A 12,349-nucleotide genomic window follows, 5' to 3' on the forward strand; every position below is an offset into this window, starting at 1 on the left:
GCCCACCAGGCTCCTCCATCCATGGGATTTTCCGGGCAACAGTACTGGAGTGGGGTGCCATTGCCTTCTCCCTTGAAAAGCATATTTAGGGGTAAATAAGATGATACTGGGCTTCCCAGGTGGCTCAGTGGTAAAGAATCTGCCTGCCAATGTAGGAGACATGGATTTGATCCCTAGGTTAGGAATATTCCCTGGAAAAGGAAATAGCAACCCACACCATTATTGTTGCTGGGAAATCTCATGGACAGAGGAGCCTGGTGGGCTTACAGTTCATAGGGGTTACAAAACAGTTAGGTACCACTGAGTGACTGAGCATGGTACAACATAACCTAACATCACAATTTCCACCTTGTCATTCTTTCTGCTGCATCATGTTGACTCTCCGGTTATGTAATAAAGCGTTAGCACATTTTAATGTGAGTTAAACTTCGTTTATAATTTATATTTTATATTTACCTGGTTTGATAATTTTTAATAGAACAAAATTTGAGCATCTATAGTTATTAAAACAGCATGCTTATTTAAACCCATGTTTACATTTTGCTCAGTTGGTAAAGAATCTGCCTGCATTGCAGGAGACCTGGGTTCGAGCCCTGGGTAGGGAAGATCCCCTGGAGAAGGAAATTGCAACCCACTCCAGTATCTTGCCTGGAGAATTCCATGGACAGAGGAGCTGGACAGACTACAGTCCGTGGGATTGCAGAGTCGGACATGACTGAGTGATTAGCTTTACTCTTTTAAAAGGTGGTACTGACCGCATACACTTTCAAAACAAATGTCTTTCATTCCAGTGATTGGACCAACACTTCCAAAAGAAAGTTGCCTTTTTTTCCCTTGTAACATCTGGATGTTTGTGTGTGTATTTATACAAACAGATGTACACACAGAGGCATATATGTAAATGAAGCCACATCTATTCTAAAATGTGAGAGATTTCATTTCTGAAGCCTCATAAACAGTAAATAGTACAGGTGAACCTATTTTCAAAGCAGAAACAGAGACACTAGACATAGAGAACAATGACACCAAGGAGAGAGAAGGTGGGATAAGTTGGGAGAGTGGGCTTGACATATCTACACTGCTGCTGTGCTTTGCTGTGCTGTGCTCAGTTGCTCAGTCAGGTCTGACTCTGTGACCCCATGGACTGTAGCCTGCCAGGCTCCTCTGTCCATGGGAATTCTCTAGGCAAGAACTCTGGAGTAGCTTGCCATGCCCTCCTCCATTTATATACTACAATGTATAAAATAGATAACTAATGAGAGCCTACTGTATAGCACAGAAGAAAAGGTAAAATCTCTTCATAGGATGTATATTAAGTTAACCTTAAAAATACATTTCAGTATCCATTAGGTTTGATTCCACTTATACAAGGTACCTAGAATAGTCAAATTCAGAGAGTCAGAAAGTATACTGGTGGATGCCTAAATAGCCTGGGAGTGGGGAGGGAAAATGGGGACTTAGTGTTTAATGAGGACAGAGTTTCAGTTTAGGAAGGTGCAAAATTCGAGATGGATGATGGTGAGAGTTGCGCAACGATGTGAAGGTACTTACTGCCACTGAACTGTACAGTTCAGTATGGTTAAAACGGTATGTTTTATATTGTGCGACTTTTACCACAATAAAAAAAAAACATTAAAAAATTAAAGCAGGGGTACTCTTTGTTGCAATGTGTGGGCTTCTCATTGTGCCGGCCTCTCTTGTAGAGCAGGGGCCCTGGAGTGTGTGGATTTCAGTAGTCGTCGTGCGAGGCCTCAGTAGTCATGGTGTACACGCTTACTTGTCCCAAGGCATGTGGATCCTCTGGGATCAGGGATAGAACCGTGTCCCCTGCAGGCAGATTCCTAACCACTGGACCACCAGGGATGTCCAGGAAATCTAATGTATTTCTTAATTTTATTTCTCCATAGGTATTTTCTTTTCTCCGACTTTAAGATTCTCTCTCTGTCTTCAGCTTTCTGTAGTTTGGAAATACTACGCCTCGGCTTATTATTTGGGGATTTATCTGGCTTAGTGCTCTCTGTGTTTCCCGGATCTGTGGTTTGGCCTTTATTATATTTTGGAAAGTTGTGCATCAATATTACTTTAAATATTTCTTCTGCCCTCTTGTCTTTCTTTCCCATCTGATATTCCAGTTACTGGTATGATTGTTACATGTTTTGAGGTTTTCCTATAGTTCTTGGATGTTCTGTGCTTTTCATTCATTTTTCTCATTACATTTCAGTATGGGAAGTTTCTATTGACTTATCTTTAAAGTCATTGATTCTTTCTGTGGTCATGTTGAGTCTTCTTATGATCTCATTAAATTTATTCTTGATTTCTGTTATGATATTTAGCATTACTTCTAATTCTTCCTTAGAATTTCTCTCTGCGTACATTGTACATGTGTTCCTGCATGTTGTCTACTTTTTCCATTAGAATCTTTAACATGTTAATCATAGTTATTTTAAGTTTCTTTTCTGACAGTTATAACGTATTTCATGTTTCAGTATCTTAGTATGGTTCTGATGCTAACTTCGTCTTTTTGGACTCTTTCTTTCCTTTTGTCATGCCATGTCATTTTTTTGTGGGATGTTGGATATGTTGAATTCATCATAGAGCATATTTCACAAAGATTATTCTTCTTCGCCTGCCCTCACCAGGAGGGGATCTTTTTTGGTTCTTTACTGTGAGAACCTCATTGGTTTCTTTGGAAATTAAGACCATGAAAGAGTGGGAACCACACCCTCCACCCAAAGACTGGCCTTCAGGATTTTCTCACTCTCAGGCTAATCCACAGTTGGCTTCCAGCAAGTCATCAAAAGTACCACTTAAAGTGTACCCATCAATTCATAGCTCCTAATTTGATGAAGACTGTTTGGGAGGTTGATGTCTAATGAGTTCTGTGAAACCTTCATGGCATGTTTTTCCAGTCAAGAACAAGAGGGCCTGAGATGTTGACAGTGATAATTTAGACCTGAACTGAAGACTATTAAATAGTCTATCTAGAGGCAGAGAAGTTCAGACTTAGTATGTTCCATCTCTGTGTCACCTCTGTACTTGATTTTTTTCCTGTTTAGTGACCCACATTTTCCTTGATCTTACACATTTTCTCAGAGAGAGAAAATCTTATTCTGTAATAATGCTGAAACACCCACGTGTGTATGCTTCTCCTCGCACACTCTGCTGAGACTTGGGAAGGATCCAGTTTGGAGATATGCTGGTCATACGCATTTATACATACAAACTCACTCTCCTGGTAATCTGCCAGTCTCTGACCGTTTACTGTGTGTGTGTTTTGCCTTTTTGCCTGGATTAGAGGTTCCTGTAATTGTGTATGTACTATCTCTGGTCACTTCACACTCTGGAAATTAAAGTGAGTGAGCTTTGCTTACTAAACAATTCTTATTAAACATTGTTTAATATTTAATTTCAATAGCTCTTTCTTTGTAAGTCACAGAAATTTATTATTCACAGAACGTAACTCAAGAAACATTAGACTAGCAGAAAGTAGAAATTTGGTAACTTATATTGTTAAGTAACCTTATTTTTTCAAATACATGGGTTTTGAGATGGTTGATGTCAAATGAACCTTTGTTAGCTTCATGGCCTTTTAATGGTGTTAAAACAAGGAACGTTTTCTCCATTAGACTGACTTTGAAAATAATTTCCTGAATTTGGATATTGTAAAGAGAACTTGTAAGCCACCAGCACTTGGACTGAGCAGGTAGCCTATTGTCTCGATGCTTGGCCAACTTTTGCTCTGTCTGTGAACCAGCTGAAGTATGATACCTCCTTTTTGAGCCCTCCCCTCATTGGACTTGCTCAGACACAACGGATTCCTTGGTTTCTGTTTTCTCCTTAGGTACTATGTACAATGAGAGCCTTTTTAAGTATGATCCTGCAATTGATAAACGCCCATTTCCAGAGTCACCATGGTATTATTCAGTCTATAAGAGCAGGAGTCATCTCATAATCCATTGCCTGACACCATGCTTGGCATACAGTGGATACTCTCTGAATCTCTGCTGAGGGATGGGGTTGGGTGGGTACATGAGTGTATGGGTGGACCTACTCCGTAAAGCTCATCTTTAAATAGCATAATGATTCCTCGTAATAAACTTCTGGACCAGGTCAATAATGTAATACCTTAACTGTGAAATCAGATTGTCTCTGTTTGAACCCCGGTTCTGACGAATCAAGCTTTTGTGCCTTGGACAAAGTAGACTAATCTCACTGTCCCTCAGTTTCTTATTTTGTAAAACAGATGATAATAATAATATCTCAGGTGTAATACAAGGATTTAATATGACGATACAGAGAAAGTGCCTGGAATAGCACCTGGCACGTAGTAAGCTGCTCTTAGAGTGTTTCTTTTCTTCTCATATAACCTGTAAAGAGAAAGTAGAATTGCAATGTGCTAGGACAACAGACTCCCAGAAAAATCTGCCTTGGGGAAGCAGAGATGAATGGAAACTTAATTACGCTTGACAAAGATCAGATGGCCTTGTGCTGTGAAAGGATATCTTTGTTCATGTCTTCTTTGTTGGGAGTGTGGCGGAAATAGGAAGCTGAGGTCACCGTAAGACCTCACCGACGCTGCTCTCGGGTCTCCTGGTTGCAGCTGATATTGCAGTGTGACTGCAATTGCAAGCCATTGTCGACTTGTCTGATTTAGGTGAATACTTGTGAGAGGGAAACAAGAATTAGGGTAACTATAGAATATTTGTCCAAACCAGGAAGGGTTGGCTATTATTTTTACACTATAACAGTGGACATAGAGTAGTTTTAGGCAAACCAGAATTACTTCTGAGAATCACTTACAAAATGAGAAGCACAGTATACCGTTTCAATATGCATGTGGTCTGGTTTGTATAAGAACCTTTCTAGGACGTTTTGGCTTCCCTTATAGCTCAGTTGGTAAAGAATCCTCCTGCAATGCAGAAGACCCTGGTTTGATTCCTGGGTCAGGAAGATCCACTGGAGAAGGGATAGGCTACCCACTCCAGTTTTCTGGCCTGGAGAATTCCATGGACTGTATGGTCCATGGGGTCCTAAAGAGCTGGACACTACTGAGCCGCTTTCACTTTCAGGACATTTTACCTTTGATAGCCATCTTTACCTTAAAGTCCTTTCAGAAGAAAATAAGGGGGTCATTCATTCCAATTCCATTTAATTTTGTTTGTTAGTAAATTAAAATACAGTGGATTTTAGGTCTTGGCTACTATCCCCAGTCTCAGTGTCAGCTGGCTGGATCTAGGAGAAAAGGAACTGGCATTCCTTTTCTCTGTCATGGATTGAAAAACAATGGAAGCAAAGGAGTATGATGTGAATTAAGAGCTTAACTTTCTTTAATCTGAATTTTTAACCAATGATGACTTCCCTGAATTGAACTCCGTTTTTTAAGCCAGTAGAGTTTAATCAGTCCTTTGATTGACAATTGAGAAAAGCAAAACCTATTCAAATTAGTGGCTTTCCTTGGTGATTCATCTTCTTGGTATCAGAACCAGACTAGAATTCAGGTTCCTGGTGTGCTCAGATGGTAGAGAATTTGCCTGCAATACAGAAGACCTGGGTTTGATCCCTGGGTTGGGCAGATGCTCTGGAGAAGGAGAAGGCTACCCGTTCCAGTATTCTTTCCTGGGGAATTCCATAGACAGAGGAGCCTGGTGGGCTACAGTCCATGGGTCACAAAGAGTCAGACACGACTGAGTGACTACCACTTTCTGTGACTGAATCCAGTGCTTTTATGCAGTACACTGGTTCAGTCATCAAAGAGAGTTACATCTTAATAAATTAAATAACCCTCTCTATCCTTACTGCTGAAGATTTCGACCAAAAATAGGTATGAAATTAGGGAATTATTTACATCTGGCTTTATCTTCTTGTGAGAGCATTTGGATTTTAGAGTCGTGGCAGCCTGCCAGGGACAAATGGAGGTGCAGAGATCGCCTGCCCGTCATCCACCACCTTTTATGGTGTCAGGGGACTGCTTGTTCTGCTTTGCGACCCAGCTGCAATGCAGCTGTTGTTGGCACTCCTGCTCTCCACTCTCACAGAGCAGCTTTCCTAACCATCCCCATGGGGTTTAACTGCTGAGCACGAGTGTCGGTTCTGAGCTCTGTGAGCCAAGGCTGCCTCTTGGGGACCAATCAGCGTAGCAGCTTTCCACATCATAGCTAAACAGTTTGGGATGGAGCAGTCCAGCAATTTCTCATGACAAACAAGAAGCACCCATTTGCACAAACAGCGCAGCCGGATGGTTGAAGTTGCTGCAGGAGCTAAATCTGGGGGCTTTCCGATGACTGACTCCTGAAACGGAGGTCACGTGGACCGCTTTGTCCATCTAAAGTGTCCTGTCTACTTTCTGTGAACTTGTGGTGCCATCTTTGGACCACGGAAGGCTAATTGAAACTGTGGTTTCTCTTTTCTTCCCCCTGTCTAGACGAGGTATTGACAGTGACAGGAGTGACATTCTGGGTATCACTCGAGCCTCATGATGTTCTCAGATTTACCCACTGAAGCCTACACGCTCTTTCGTGGAGGCAACAGGACTTCCCAATGAGAGTAGGAAGTGTGTTTTCAGTATTTTCTTTTCCAGTATATTTAAAGTTTTCATGCGTTTATGACTGCCTACCATGTATCTGGCAGCTTTCCAGGTGGTTCTAGTAGTAAAGAACCTACCTGTCCAGGCAGGAGTTGTAAGAGTTTCAGGTTCGATTCCTGGGTCGGGAAGATCCCCTGAAGGAGGGCATGGCAACCCATTCCAGTATTTTTGCCTGGAGAAGCCCATGGACAGAGGAGCCTGGAGGGCCATAGTCCATCGGGTCACAAAGAGTCAGACATGACTGAAGAGACTTCACACACACAACATCTGGCCCTTGGCTAAAACTGAAGTTGCTCAGTCGTGTCCAACTCTTTGTGACCCCATGGACTGGAGCCTGCCAGGTTCCTCTATCCATGAGATTGTCCAGGCAAGAATACTGGAGTGGGTTGCCATTTCCTTCTCCCGGGGATCTTCCCAACCCAGGGATTGAACCCGGGTCTCCCGCATTGTAGGCAGATGCTTTTGCTGTCTGAGCCACCAGGGAAGCCCCAGCCTTTGGCTAAGTGTTGACTAAATCAATCTCCTACAGTGGTTTATGATTAGAAGAGATTACAAGTGGGAATAAGAGTGCATATGGTAAGGGTCTGGTAAGGGTCACAACAAAAGCAGGAATCGAGTGTTCTCTTAGGGGACCCAGAAGGAAAAGACTCAGTTTAAAGAATTCCAGGCTGGTTTATTTTGGCCTTGGTTATAATTGGAAAGTTAACTAAGAATTCTAGAATTTCGAGGTTTTCTCTTTTCATTTTCAATTCAACTATGAAAAAGTAAATCTACACATTAATCTTTATTTCCAGTTCCAATTTATGTTTTGATTTTCTGTGTTCTTTTTCCAAACACTCAATATGTCTCATTCTCTTCTATTGACATGATCACGTCCCTTCTCCTTCAGAGCCAGACATATTGACTGAGGGCATCAGTTTCCTCAACCCTCTCCCCAGACTTACCCCCACTCCTTCTGGCTTCAAGACCTATTATTCTGTAAAAATACACCTTACTGAACTTACTAGTGTCTGATCTCTGTGTCACTAAACCCACTGGGAGTTTTTCAGAAATTGACATAATTGACTACTCGTGTCTTCTTGAAATACTGTTTTACCTTACTTCAGTTCTCTTGATTCAGCCTGACTAACAAACCACATCTTTGACAGCTCAGATGTCTCAATGGTACTGTATAATTCTCAGAACTGAGCTTGTGATTTTCCTCCCTTAACCTGGTCTTTTTCCATTATTTACCTACTTTATCTCAGTTTCAGGATCAGAAACCTTGAGGTCATCTTTGTGACCTCCATCTCACACCCTCTCCCTCTCCTATCCATCTTGTAATCCTGTCTGTATGACCTAAATATCTCTCCTGTCAGTCCACTAATCTTCCTCTCCATTATCAGCCCAATCACTGTCTTTTAAAAGCCTGGATTAATCTGCCTGCATCCCTTCTGTTCCCATTACAACTGTTACCCACACAACCCTCAGAAGTGATATTGACAAAACAGATAAGGACCAACTCCTTCATGTAATCCATCTGAAGGTGGGCTCTACCTTCAACCTTTTCAATAGCCCACCTCTATTCCTTCTCTCTGGCTCCCTCAGCCTGGGTTCATGCAGTGTTTTTGCCATAGAGATGTTACCTTTGTTGTGTCTCTACTTCACGTATTTTTGTCTCCCTTCAACTAGTTAATCACACAGCTCTCAGATTTTTTAGAGCAAGCAGGACTTCCTTTGGAAGACTTTCCCAAGTACTTCAACTAATTCTAAATGAAATTCACTTAGAATATTACGTTGTACGCATGATACCTACAGTTTTGGACTCTTCATGAAGGCAAAAGACAGTGAAGTCGCTCAGTTGTGTCCAGCTCTTTGTGACCCCATGGACTGTGGCCTATCAGGCTCCTCCCTCCATGGGATTTTCCAGGCAAGAGTGCTGGAGTAGATTGTCATTTCCTTCTCCAGGAGATCTTCCCGAACCAGGAATTGAACCCGGGTCTCCGGCATTTGAGGCTTTACCGTCTGAGCCACCAGGGAAGCCAATTTTAAGTGGCTTAAAGGCTTGAAGGCAAAGGTTGTTCCTAATTCACCATTCTCATCCCAGTGCTTAACTCTGCTTCTGCTACTGCTGCTAAGTTGCTTCAGGCATGTCTGACTCCCAGTAAATAGTAGTTGGATTAAGGAAATCAATGAATAAACTTAATGGATTGCTGAAAGTTCATTGTTTTAACTACAAACACATATTTTTCTATTTAATTTATGAGTCAAAGAGAAATTCTGTGTACTATTCTGAAGTCTAAAGATAGCTGATTTTGATATTTAAAAATGATTTCATAATTCTAAAGTAAAATTTTAGGATATATATATCTGCAATTTAGTTATAAATGTGTTTAAAGAAAATTTCTACTTCACCACAGCATCCTCAGACATTTTAATAATGAAATATTCTCATAAATTTATATTATAGATGGAGAAGAGTTTTAACTTAACTGAGTTTAGGGTAGCAATGCAATGTAACAGCCAAAGCAATTTCCCCAGATAGAGCTTAAGATGTGGTTGTATTCTATCAAATTAATTATCTCGTATTGAAATGTTATTGTAGTACGTGTGGATGACCTCTTTAAGCTTGAAGGGAAAATATGCAAGTGAACAGAGGTAGAAAGGAAGTAAAAATTTGTTATATAACAGGATATCTGAATAAAGCTAAACATCTTTCATTATGTAATATTTTGGAAATTAGCTATTTGTATTAATATGCTAAAATCTTAACTTTTTTTTACTCATAAATGTCAAAGATGTATAGAAAGCAACATATATATTTTTACTAATAAAATATTTAAAATATTTGTGAAAGTCAAGCTACTTATTTTAAACAGTAATTTAATATATTTTTCTTCTCTTTTACTGAAACCATGCTTTAAATAGAAGGCTTGTTTTGTTTTTGTTTGATTTTGTTTTTTTCCCCTTTTTTCTGTTTTTGCTTTCCTCTTGGCATTCTTGCAAGTTTTCTTTTAACTTCTTCTCAGGGAAGCTACCAGATAGCTGGTGTTTTTGCCAAGGCTTGATCTGTGACTTCCTTTCTGGTCAGGCTTTCTGAATTAGTCCTCCACACTCTCCTGCTGTAGCATCTCAAAAATAGGAATTGGTTGCTCCATGACACATGTACCTTCCTACCAACACTTGCTCTCAAGAAATCTTTTTCATGTGTATAAATGATACCTGCATTCACCTAGGTGCCACAAGCCAAAGCTATGGAGTCATCTTTGACTCCTGTTTTTATGTTATACCTATATCCAATCTTATCAGTCATATATCTACAAGATACTCCACATCTAACCACATCTCACTGGCTCCACTGCTTTTACCCTAGTCTTTGCCATGGAGTATTAACAACCTTCTAAGTGGTCCCCCTTTTTTCTATGCCTGATGCAGTCAGTTTTCCGGTCAAGATCTCAGTTTTTTGTTTTTTTTTTTTTTTTTAAAATATGTGAGATCATGTTGTGCTTCTATCTAAAATCCTCCATGGTGTTCTGTTCTAGTTAAGAGAAATTCCAGGGCTTGCTTCAGCAGCACATACACTAAAATTGAGATGATGCAGAGAGGATTATCATGGCCCTCACACAAGAGTGACATACATTCATAAAGTGTTCCATATTCTGTGTAGTTCCCAGAGGCTGTTCGGTGGCTTTGCTGGTTAACACCAAGGAAATGCTACGCCTCAAAGCAACATGTGACATCTAATGTTGAAACTGTGATTTTTACTACCAAAACAAAAAGTTAACTCCAGACTCCTTACAGTGACTACTTTGCCCTAAGCAACCTGATCACTCCAGTGTCTCACACTCATTTCCTGTGATTCTTCGTGGAGTTTACTCCCCTGCCGCCATATTGGTTTTCTTGTTAGGCTCTAATGTTCCAAACATGCCACGTCTTTGCATGGTTCACTCACTTCCTTTACTTAGGTTGCTTTTCCAGCGTCAGCAGAGACTTTTCTTGATGACTTTCTCAAACTCCATCCCACCCCTAGTGTGTGTTGCTGTCTCACATTAGCCTGTTATTTTTTTTTACTAAACTAGTTTAGACCGACGGTGTCACTGCTCCTGTGTGAACTACCATTCCACCACTAGAGTGTGAACTGCAGGAGGGCAGGAACTTCATCTTAATTACCAGGACTGTAACACAGCATGGTACATAGCAGGAGCTTAATTCATTTCTGTGTAGTGAAATGCCACATCTCTGACGAATTCCCTTTCCAGTGGATGAAGTTGTTCTGTGTGCTCAGAACACTTAGTTTGACACTAACACAGCAGTATTTTTTTAATAGTTTACTTTAGGTATGTACTTCCCTCTGCATCAGTCTTAAGATCCCAGAGAAACAACCCTCTCATTCACCTTTGAAATCCAGCAGTAAAATGAGCCAGTATTGATAGAGGTAGTGCTAGCCTCCTCTTTCATTAAAACAATAGTTAACTAGAACATAAGCAGCATCTTACAACCTGCTTATTTCATTTAGCAATGGATCATGAAATATCTGGTGGTTTAAATACTTTCTACAAAATCATTTTAATAGATACATATTTCCTTGAAATGGCATGTGGTTAACCAAGTCTATGCTGGTAGACACTGAATTTGTATAAACAATGCTGTAATGAAAATAAATAGCTACCTCTTGGAATTTACAGGTATTTCCTTAGTACAAATAACAAGAGATAAAATTGTTTAGCCAAGTGTATCTGTGACTTAAAAGTTTTGAGGCATAACAAATTGCTTCCAGGAATATTACTGTCTTTTTCTGTCCTTTAGCTATGTGCTAGCTGAGTGCAGTTTCTAATGAGCCATCAGGAATACTGAGGTCTGTAATTTGGGAGCAATGTTTCTAATAGATGATTAATATCTCAATGCATTAATTTACCTTTTAGGTAAATTGAATATTGAGTAAATGTAACATGCCTTTTTTAGGGATATTGACCCTTATATTTTGTTATTAACAAGCTGCTGATTTGTGCCTGTTGCTCAGGTAACACGTTTGGCATTGAAGCCAGAATACCAGCTGCATATGGCTGCTGCACTATAACTTCTTCAAATGAAATTCAGTCTGCTGCAGTCTTTTATCCCACTTTGTCTGCCATTTCATTTCAACCAGTTTTGCGGCCTCCTCCCGTCCAAAGGTTCACCTAAATCTGAAGGCTTATTGGTATTCAGAAAGCTAGGAAGTGATTAAATGCATTCTTTTTAATGACTGAGTAATACTCCATTGTGCATTTGAATCAGTTCTAATGAGGTGGATGAAACTGGAGCCTATTATACAGAGTAAAGTAAGCCAGAAAGAAAAACACCAATACAGTATACATCAGATCAGATCAGTCACTCAGTCATGTCCGACTCTTTTCGACGCCATGAATCGCAGCATGCCAGGCCTCCCTGTCCATCACCAACTCCCGGAGTTCACTGAGACTCACGTCCATCGAGTCAGCGATGCCATCCAGCCATCTCATCCTCTGTCGTCCCCTTCTCCTCCTGACCCCAATCCCTCCCAGCATTTTCCAATGAGTCAACTCTTCACATGAGGTGGCCAAAGTACTGGAGTTTCAGCTTTAGCATCATTCCTTCCAAAGAAATCCCAGGGCTGATCTCTTTCAGAATGGACTGATTGGATCTCCTTGCAGTCCAAGGGACTCTCAAGAGTCTTCTCCAACACCACAATTCAAAAGCATCAATTCTTCGGTGCTCAGCCTTCTTCACAGTCCAACTCTCACATCCATACATGACCACAGGAAAAACCAT

The 12,349-nt window shown here is 40.6% G+C and overlaps 1 protein-coding gene and 1 pseudogene across 1 annotated transcript in view; both read left to right on the plus strand.

Moving 5' to 3' along the window:
• Window positions 1–12,349, plus strand: part of TMTC2 (transmembrane O-mannosyltransferase targeting cadherins 2) — a 422,793-nt gene that overhangs the window by 310,165 nt on the left and 100,279 nt on the right. The gene's annotated exons all lie outside the window — the stretch shown is intronic.
• On the plus strand, window positions 10,124–10,224 carry LOC139183335 (U6 spliceosomal RNA; annotated as a pseudogene).

This window comes from Bos indicus, chromosome 5 (assembly GCF_029378745.1).
Source record: "Bos indicus isolate NIAB-ARS_2022 breed Sahiwal x Tharparkar chromosome 5, NIAB-ARS_B.indTharparkar_mat_pri_1.0, whole genome shotgun sequence".
In the NCBI taxonomy this organism is placed as follows: Eukaryota; Metazoa; Chordata; class Mammalia; order Artiodactyla; family Bovidae; genus Bos; species Bos indicus.